Below are 9,138 nucleotides of genomic sequence, written 5' to 3' on the forward strand. Positions count from 1 at the left end.
TTACACAAAAAGCGAAGTTCCATATCACCCAACTTACTCTTGTGACGGATTGCTTTGAAATGTGTACTACGTTACGTTGAGGGTTTAATGCTGAAAAAACAAATAAATTTCAGAGCACAGTGAAGTTAGATGTTCTGGTGTTAATTTCAGAAACACTTGTGGAAGGAGAATTTGACAAATGCTAGATATGATCAAAATACCGCGTATAAAACGATTTTTGAGTTGTAGAATACTTTTCGTCGTTAATTTTGATTGATGGCAAGATAATACAGAAAAAGCCATTACGTCAATCATAGAATGTTGTTGGGAAACATACAGAGTCACGTAACGCAACACAACGTGCCATACTCTAAACTTCTATTGAAAAACGACAGATACTTTGATCGCGTGCATTTCAATTTTTAAAAGCGATAAGGATGTATTTAGATTTGACAAGTTAATTGCTTTCAGTTAATTGCTTTTGAATGTAACATATTAAAAAAATTTTCCCGCGAAATTTGTTTTTCCACTATTCTGACTCAAAATATTATTTCTCGCTTCCTATTGCATCGTTTTAGTCGAAATGAACGCTTAAATGAAAGGTCATTTAACGATCTATCGGCAGATATTTATTTTGCAATTTAATACCTTCTGTCAAAATTTGCATATTAGCGCTTGTCAAAGTTAAACATTCCAGAGCACATGAAAAACACCCGAAAATTTTTCTCTTTCTCTTCGTCGAATTCTTGTGAAAAACACAGGAATTTTTCGTCCGAAGGAAAGCTTTTCCAAAATTCATTGGCAATCACCATTTTAAGTTTCAGAGAAATCGATCCATCCGCAAATATTTTACGAACTTTTTTAGCGAAGGTCATGAAAGCGTAATCTAATTACGGGCAGATTTGGGCCACGCAATACACGTATCCAGTCAAGTCATAAATATTTTTTCACCGAATTGAAACTTATTCCATCATAAGACAAGAAAATCATTATAAAAGCTTATTTTACGCAAAAATAAAATATTAGAACTACAGCTCACTTTGATTTCGGCTCGACGGGCGATAGATTGTTGTCGAAGTCCATTACTCGTCGCTTTAAGATTCCAGGTATTTGTATTTTCACCGCCTGCCTAGTTTATCCAACTGACTTTCCATTATTGAGCTTCATAAGGGTATATTTTGTTTAAAGATCTACTAAAACGCCATTCGTGTTACATCACTTTCGACGCCATTGCTGTTTAGGTTAATCATTCTACTGTGTCCACCAGATAAATCTACGCATTTCCACTACCCTCTCAGGAAAACGGAGAAAATTCTACTCATTCCTAGACTGGGTCGCCATATATGGCAACCTAGTAAAAAGTAAGTATTTTTCACAAATAACCGTGAGTGTACACTCTAAGCAACTGGATGGAGGAAATACACGGAGATTTGGTTTTATCAGATCAGATGGTTGATGGTTGAGTCTGAAGCAGTCCACTCGCCTGTCGCCGTCAAAAAGTTGGAAAGTGTTAGTGAAGTAATAGCTTGGTTTGTAGTGCTATTTGGCATTAATATTACTCGTGATATTTCAAAATAATTGTTAAGTAAAATTTAACGAACCATTGGGCGAATAAAATTTGCGACAAATTTGAAATAGCACAAGTGGTATTTATGCCAAATATAACGTACTAATCATGCTGTTATTTATTTGTATTAAAAACCTGAGAAATTTATGCAAAATGATTTGTTTTCGTTTATAGGCGAGCAAACTTGTCGTAAAATCTTGCTTTCTACCCAGCTTATCCAGACATTTAGCCAGGTTGATGTACTTTTTTTTGTTATTTTTGTTTTCTGAATTTTCTTTCAGCTCCTGTATCTCCTGAATTTGAAAATTTAGAAATCGTTCCGCCATTTTTTTTAAAATAGCACTACGACGTCTCTCGGGTTGCCATGGAAACTGTGATTGTCACATGTAGGTATTTCGAAATTAAGCAGAAATATCACTGGTCTCGGGCAATCAAATTGCAGGCATTTCTCAGGTAAAAATATAACTTCTAGAATTACCAGTTGTCACGATGCTTTCACTCTTCACGTTGTCTCGTTGTGACATAAACGTTGCCCATGTGCTTGTAACTTACATTAATTTTTTTAATGCGTCCAAGGTCCTTTTAAGCTGCCTGATGTCACAATCAAAAGAATTTCAAATCTTAGGGAAGTACCTGTCCCTACTATGGATGTCAAGGTAAATAACTAATTTACCAATCTCGAATGTACAAGGTTTTCTTACGTCGAAATCTATAAAAATAAGATTAGTTTTAATCTATGAGACATGCTTCGATGTCGGTTTCAGAGATCATGTTCAGGTTACATAGCGTTCAACAAGTTGTTAGAATTATAATAACTAAACGGGCTAGTACTTAAACACGGAATGCCAGAATGGTGGAATGCCAGAACGGCGGAACGCCGGAATACTTAAACATGGAACGCCGGAATATTTAAACACGAAAGGCCGGAATACTTAAACACGGAATGCCGGAATGAGAAATAACAGTATAGTTTACCACGTGAAACGAATGGTTTGATGTCAAGTACACCACTGCAGTTATAATTAGGAGGGAGCTTAAGCACGCGCGTTTGTGAGAGGCGGACGGCAACTGGAAGAGGACATTTCTCGTACCAGGAAGTTTATTTCCCTTTCGTAAACGGTCGTTGCCATTTCTCAGAACGGTCGTTGCCATTTGAAACGGTCGATGACATTTCTTAGCTCTGAATTACACTCATTAGGTGTAAGAACTCAAAAGGTTGCGGTTACTGGGAGTTGTGTCTCGCTGGTTCGGGTTAGGGTTCTGTTTAGGGTGAGGGCTAAGAACCCGAGTTCGAGTCTTGAAATTTTCCGACTCTTTTTTTCCTCCAGTTTTTCTTTTATAAATGTTTTTTTTTTCCTTTTTTGTCTTAATTTTTGTTAACATTTTTTCTTAGTTTGTTTCTTTTAATTTTCTTTGAAGTGAAGTGTGTAGTCGACCGTTATACATGGCATCGACCGTTTCAATTGGCAACGACCGTTCTGAGAAATGGCAACGACCGCAAGGACCGTTTACGAAAGGGAAATAAGCGTCCTGGTACGAGAAATGTCCTCTTCCGGTTGCCGTCAGCGTCTCAAAAACGCGCGTGCTTAAGCTCCCTCCTAACTGCAGTGGTGTACTTGACGTCAAGCCATTCATTTCACGTAGTAAACTATACTGTTATTTCTCATTCCGACGTTCCGTGTTTAAGTATTCCGGCGTTCCATATTTAAGTATTCTGGCGTTCCGTGTTTAAGTATTCCGCCGTTCCGGGTTTAAGTATTCCGGCGTTCCATGTTTAAGTATTCCGGCGTTCCACCGTTTCGGCATTCCGGCATTCCATCATTCCGGCATTCCATGTTTAAGTACTAGCCAACTAAACGGAACAAAGAAAGAAATTGACTAAAAAGGAGTGAAGAAATACAAAGCTTAGACCAAAGGCATAAATGGTGGCCAAAAAATGTTCTTCTGTCTTTGTACTAATTAGACCCACTAGCCTCGTTAGCACGGAGAAAAGAAATGTCCCTTTAGAACGAGGCTAGTTGGTCCGAGTTTCACATAAACAAAGGAATAATTTATTGACCACCATTTATGAAAGTGGTCTATACAGCTTTACAAAACAATGCAAGATTTAGGACAAGATTCCGCCAAAACTTTCTAAATATTTAAAGATTTAACTCAGAAGGCCTGTCAAAGGAGAGATGTTTTCCTTTTGTCCTTTATCGGAGCGGGCGAGTCGAAACAAATGTTGACTGAATCAATTTGTTCTCGTTTTCTTTCCAGGTTGATCCATTATGTCGTTATGATGAGCTGGTGCATGTGGTAGCGTTCGATTCAAAGTTCTGCCTTGCCGGGGTGTGAACCTACCCAAGATCATCTTCTGTGTTGGATCGGATGGCGTCAAACGACGGCAGCTGGTAAAGGTAAATGAGCCATTGCCACAGTCATTACATATAAAATAGCATTAAGGGCATGACTCGAAGCAAAATGTTAAAAATGTTCCTATATTGACTGTAATGTGGCGTTATCCAGTCGTAAAGCTCGGTAAAGGATATTTTCTACTCTCCTTTAATGATCCTGTCACAGGGCTTGAAATGATTTCTCCGCTGACGCCGGTCAAGTGGTCCGCTCAAACCTATTATTGGTCGGACACAGCTCATTTTTGGCCGGACAAAATATCCATTACGTCATCTTTTTATTTCTCCCTTTTCCCCGCATAATGTTAACCTATCGAACAAGTGCATTTTCTGTGCCTTAATATTCCGGACATCAAAGATTTGACCGGACAAAACCTATTTTTTACCGGAACGACGTTGCCGTTGACCGGCTGTTATTTCGACCCCAGCATGCAGCGTTGCTTGCGGGTGGATTTGTGATAGATTGAGTGGTATGCAACACCGCTCCTCTCATCACAATTCTGTTATACAGCGAGAACTTTACCCCAAGTGACATAAAACGCAACCTCAATGGCATGACAAGACGTAACCACTTCATATGAATTGGTATGACATAATATTGGTGGTTCTAACTTTGAATCGAAGTGACATTCAAAAATTTGTCATGTAGCCTTACTTGAAGTGGCATAAAATGCATTGTGACCTGGTGACCTGGTGTTAGTGACCTGGTGCATGACTTGACAAATTGACTTGAAGTGGCATGACGCGACAAAGCATAATTGCATGACTCGAAAAGACAAGTGATAAATACAATAGACTTGAAGCGGCATGACATGACAAAGCATAATTGCATGACTCGAAAAGACAAGTGACGTTTAATACAGTTGGCTGATTCAGCAACCGAATGGGAACGTCATTTCGGTCAACACTTATGGCCATCCTTCAAAATGATTTGATTTGTGTTGATTTAATTTGATTTCCTGTCTCCCCAATTAGTAGAGCCTCTGTGCTCGGCTAAATACACTTGAGACATAAATAAAGTGATTTTTATTATCATTATTATTATTATTATAATTATTATTATTCCGTATATATACGTAACAATTACACCACGCGGTATCCCATCTTACCGTTGTAAAAAATCAATGAAAAACAGGCAGAATTAGAGCTTAAGTTCAACAAGAAGTAGCGTTTCTGAGCAAGCCGCGCTGATCTAGAGTAGTTAGGTCTAAAAACCACTTTCAAAACGGTTAGCTTTCACTTGTTTTGCTGATTTTCGGAGAGCTTGGTTCGTTAGACGAGTGGATATCGGAGGCTGTAATGAAAAACCATCGGTCTCGGTTCGACTCTCTGCTTCGCCCATTCTGAATCTTTTCTGCATGTTTAAAATGTTTGTTTCTTAGAAGTATATTTGAAGTTGTCCTTCTTGTAAGCTGAATAAAAAGGGAAATGTTAGTTCGAGGGACGGACATGAGTGTTGACCCGGAAAAGAGTTATAAAACCTTTCAGGAACCGGCCCCTGAAACACAAAGCCAACATTGTTGTTCTCGACCCAGTTTCTCATCTGGATTCTTAATGCGCGTGCGCCGTCTTTATCTGATGATCTGACATTCCCATTCTCTCGCTAAACCAGCCTCGTGTCTTTGAGATGACACGACTACAACAAGTTGTTGTGATTGTCAATTGCGCAGGGTAGAGACGACTTGCGTCAGGATACAGTCATGGAACAGGTGTTTGGTATATATTAAATCAGTTGTTGATGAAGAACTCGGAGACTAGGAAAAGGAAGTTAAAGATGCGAACGGCCAGCATGCATTTTAGTATAGATTAATAATATATAATAAAATTGTAAAACTCATAACAGTTGGATAAAACCGACAGCTAATAGGAGGGCATGATTTAGTTTTCGGGTAGATTCCTTTAATTTTTAATATACTCGACAAAATATCACGTTTCTATTATCATTGGCGCATAATTCATAAATTTGCTTCAGAGTCTTATACGGAGGTTGCTATGGAAATAAAAGGGAAGTTCCAAATTTCATGAGTATATATGCATTTCGTGATTTATGCATAATCACTCGCGATGTTTTGAAAGATCTCAAATTGAATACGAAACTCGCCTACGGCTTGTGCAATTTTGAGAACTTTCAACCATTTCCTACATTGAAACTGTAATTCGGTACAAAGGAGAAATAAGCCTCCTATATCGCACATTCGTACATCCTTGTAACAGATCTTTCGCTCAAAATTAGATTTTTTGACTAAATTTAAGGTTTTTTTCCGACTAAGTAGCCTTTGATTTGCAATTTAGTGACTACAGGTAAACAAGATTTGCATAAGAATTTGAGAATGTCGACGCCATCGAAAAATTCCAAATTTCATCTTTCATTCTCGCGAAAGGATAGCATAAGAAAAGCATAAGTTTAAGCCTTTGGTTTATTCATTCCTTCTCATTTCTTTGCATTCCAAGGTTATTCCTTTATCCCAGCGTAGTGGAATAGTTGAATGGTGTGAAAACACTGTTCCGTTGGGTGAATATCTGATTGGTCGGCAGGAACCAAGATTGGTGCGCACTCGCGCTACTATCCTGAGGACTGGACATCACTTGACTGCAGGAATGGGGTTAAGGTACCGCTACATGTTACTTTATTTTCACGTGCCAACCGCATGAGCCACGATCACATCCTTCGTAACAGTCCATCCCTGAGAGACCAGAAAAATAAGGTCTAGTCAAGTGTTTTCTTTTGTTAGCTTACATCTCGGGTTTTTTCGTTGTTTTTTTTACAAGCAATAGTGGCCTCGTGCCCTCCTTTTAAGTGCTACTGTGATTAAAAAACAAATTTCGAAAGCATATTTGCTTAGAAATCTTTTGACGAAATTTTAAACTTTTATTTCGAGCAGAAGGCTGTTTACTTTCGTTAAAGGTTTAACTTACCTTTTACTAACTTAAAAATCTTTAGAGATCTGGATCGAAAAAAAAAGGTGGCGTAAAAGACACAACTGATTAAGAATGCAATGCGTGTTTACACGATTGATCTATAGTGTGCAAAACGAACGTTTCGGGCTTTTAGACTCCTAAGATCGTGCTTAGCATAGTTTATACGTAAGCTGCATTCACACTTACTGCACTCTTAGCCGAGTGGGTCTTTGACGTTATTTCTTCTCGATCGATCGTAAGCCAGACAACAAGGAAACAGCTTATTTTATATTCGTTTTAGCTGGGTGATCTAGCTAGAAGACCACGATACGAAGTTTATCCGGCAAGTGTGCTTTAAGAGGCGAGATGACAATTTAAATTTGTCATTGAGTTATGAATGATGAAAAAGTTAAATCATAAAAAAAGGTTCCCAAAAATGATCTTTGATACCTATACCTAAAATAAAAAAAATCCCATTTTTTCACGAAAACTGAGGTGTACCCCCGCCCTAATTAAGGTCATCCAACATTAAAAATCCTTAGGACTCCACCATGTCCACACATCGTCTACTGCCAATGCATAAAACACCTGTTTTCAGATCGTTTTGTTCGTTATGCGTCAGTCAGTCGATATTGCGGGCTTGGCATCTGTTTCAACCTCTTGTTCTCGGGGCTTTTCTCCGCTGAGAGTAGGACGAAGAAGGTTCTGGGAACGAGGTTGCCTCTATTTCATTCCGGTGCATTTTTATCCGTTCCAAGCGTTATTTTCCTGCGCTTCGCGCAGGTGTCATTTTTACTCACACGTAGCATCAACTCAAATGTTTATGCTTCTTCACTGATAAGTAAAGTAAAGGCTTTAGGTTAATGGTTCTCGCAAAGTTCATATGAAAACACATGAAAGGCGCCGCTGGCAGTTTGATCCTGAGGCACGGCCCCGAATCACATGTAATCAGCTGGGAGTCGATTTCCGCTTTCTTCTAGCTGGAGGCTGTGCCAGATGATGCAAATTCTTCGGCTTTAGTTAGGCGTTTCGTATTTCTTGAACTGAATTGAATGTTTTCGTTTGTTTTTAGGAGATAATGGAGCATTTCAAACCAGTGTTCCGACAATTCTTTCTTGAGAAGTTCCCGGATCCTGAAGTGTGTTTCGAGAGAAGACTAACCTACACAAGAGGAGTCGCCACTTCGTCCATAGGTGACAATGCATTTTTGAAAATGGTTTCTGTTTCAGTTTCACCAAATCATTGGTGAAAAACTGAATCACGCACAATTTTCTCAACCAACGAGGGTAAACCATTGTGGCCAGGAAAATTATAACGTTTTTGAAAATGGCTATGTTGCTTTAATAAAGTTCTAGTCGCTTCCGAACGCGAATGATTACAATTATTATATAACTTGACGCAAGATATGAGGTGAGGAGAAAGGAGGAGACTGGATGAATGAATTCCTGTTTCCTCGTTGAATGACACAGATGAATGGACGCGATTGCCAGGTCATGTGATCATGGCAGCACATGTAGGGGGTTGCCGCCATTGGTTAATTGCCCAGCCCTTGAAAATTGTGCTCAATTTTTTGTGATGGTTATTAGTTCGACTTAGCTTCTACTTAGCATAAGAATAAAAACTAATTTTCAGAAGAAAGACTTAGCACTTGAACTCGCTTGAAACGGAGGCTGATATATACTCGGATATGGTTCCCTATTATAATGGTAGAATAATGATAATAGAACTTTATTTTTAAAGCTAAATAGCTTGTGGGGTCGTGCACAAATGAAATCAAATCAAATTATTACATATCAAATCATATTGGTTTTTGAGGAAAGGGGAAAACCGGAGTCCCCGGAGAAAAACCTCTCGGAGCAGAGTAGAGAACCAACAATTTCAACTTAGTACATATAACGCCGGATCTGGGAATCGAACTCGGGCCACATTGGTGGGAGGCGAGTGCTCTCACCACTGCGCCATCCTTTCTCCCCAGATGACTGGTTAAATAATATGCTAACAGCAAATTCCTCAGAGATTAGACAAGTGATATAATGCTCTATGTGAAACATAAAAACCCTATTTGTCAGCAAATATTTTTTCTAACAAGTTGTCTACAAGCTTATGACATTATTTATCCTTCGCTGGGGTCATTTATCTTGTCACAAGGTTGCCATCGTTGATTTTGTTTGGCAAATTATTCCTTTGTTTTCGCCGTTTTCAGCAGCTTTCTTATGGTTGTTACCATATCGCACATCATAATTTGGAGAAGCGGTCTTCGCACTTGTTTAGTCACTTTTCTAGTACAGAACCTGCAAAAAT

This window comes from Montipora foliosa, chromosome 12 (genome assembly GCF_036669935.1).
Source record: "Montipora foliosa isolate CH-2021 chromosome 12, ASM3666993v2, whole genome shotgun sequence".
Taxonomy (NCBI): Eukaryota; Metazoa; Cnidaria; class Anthozoa; order Scleractinia; family Acroporidae; genus Montipora; species Montipora foliosa.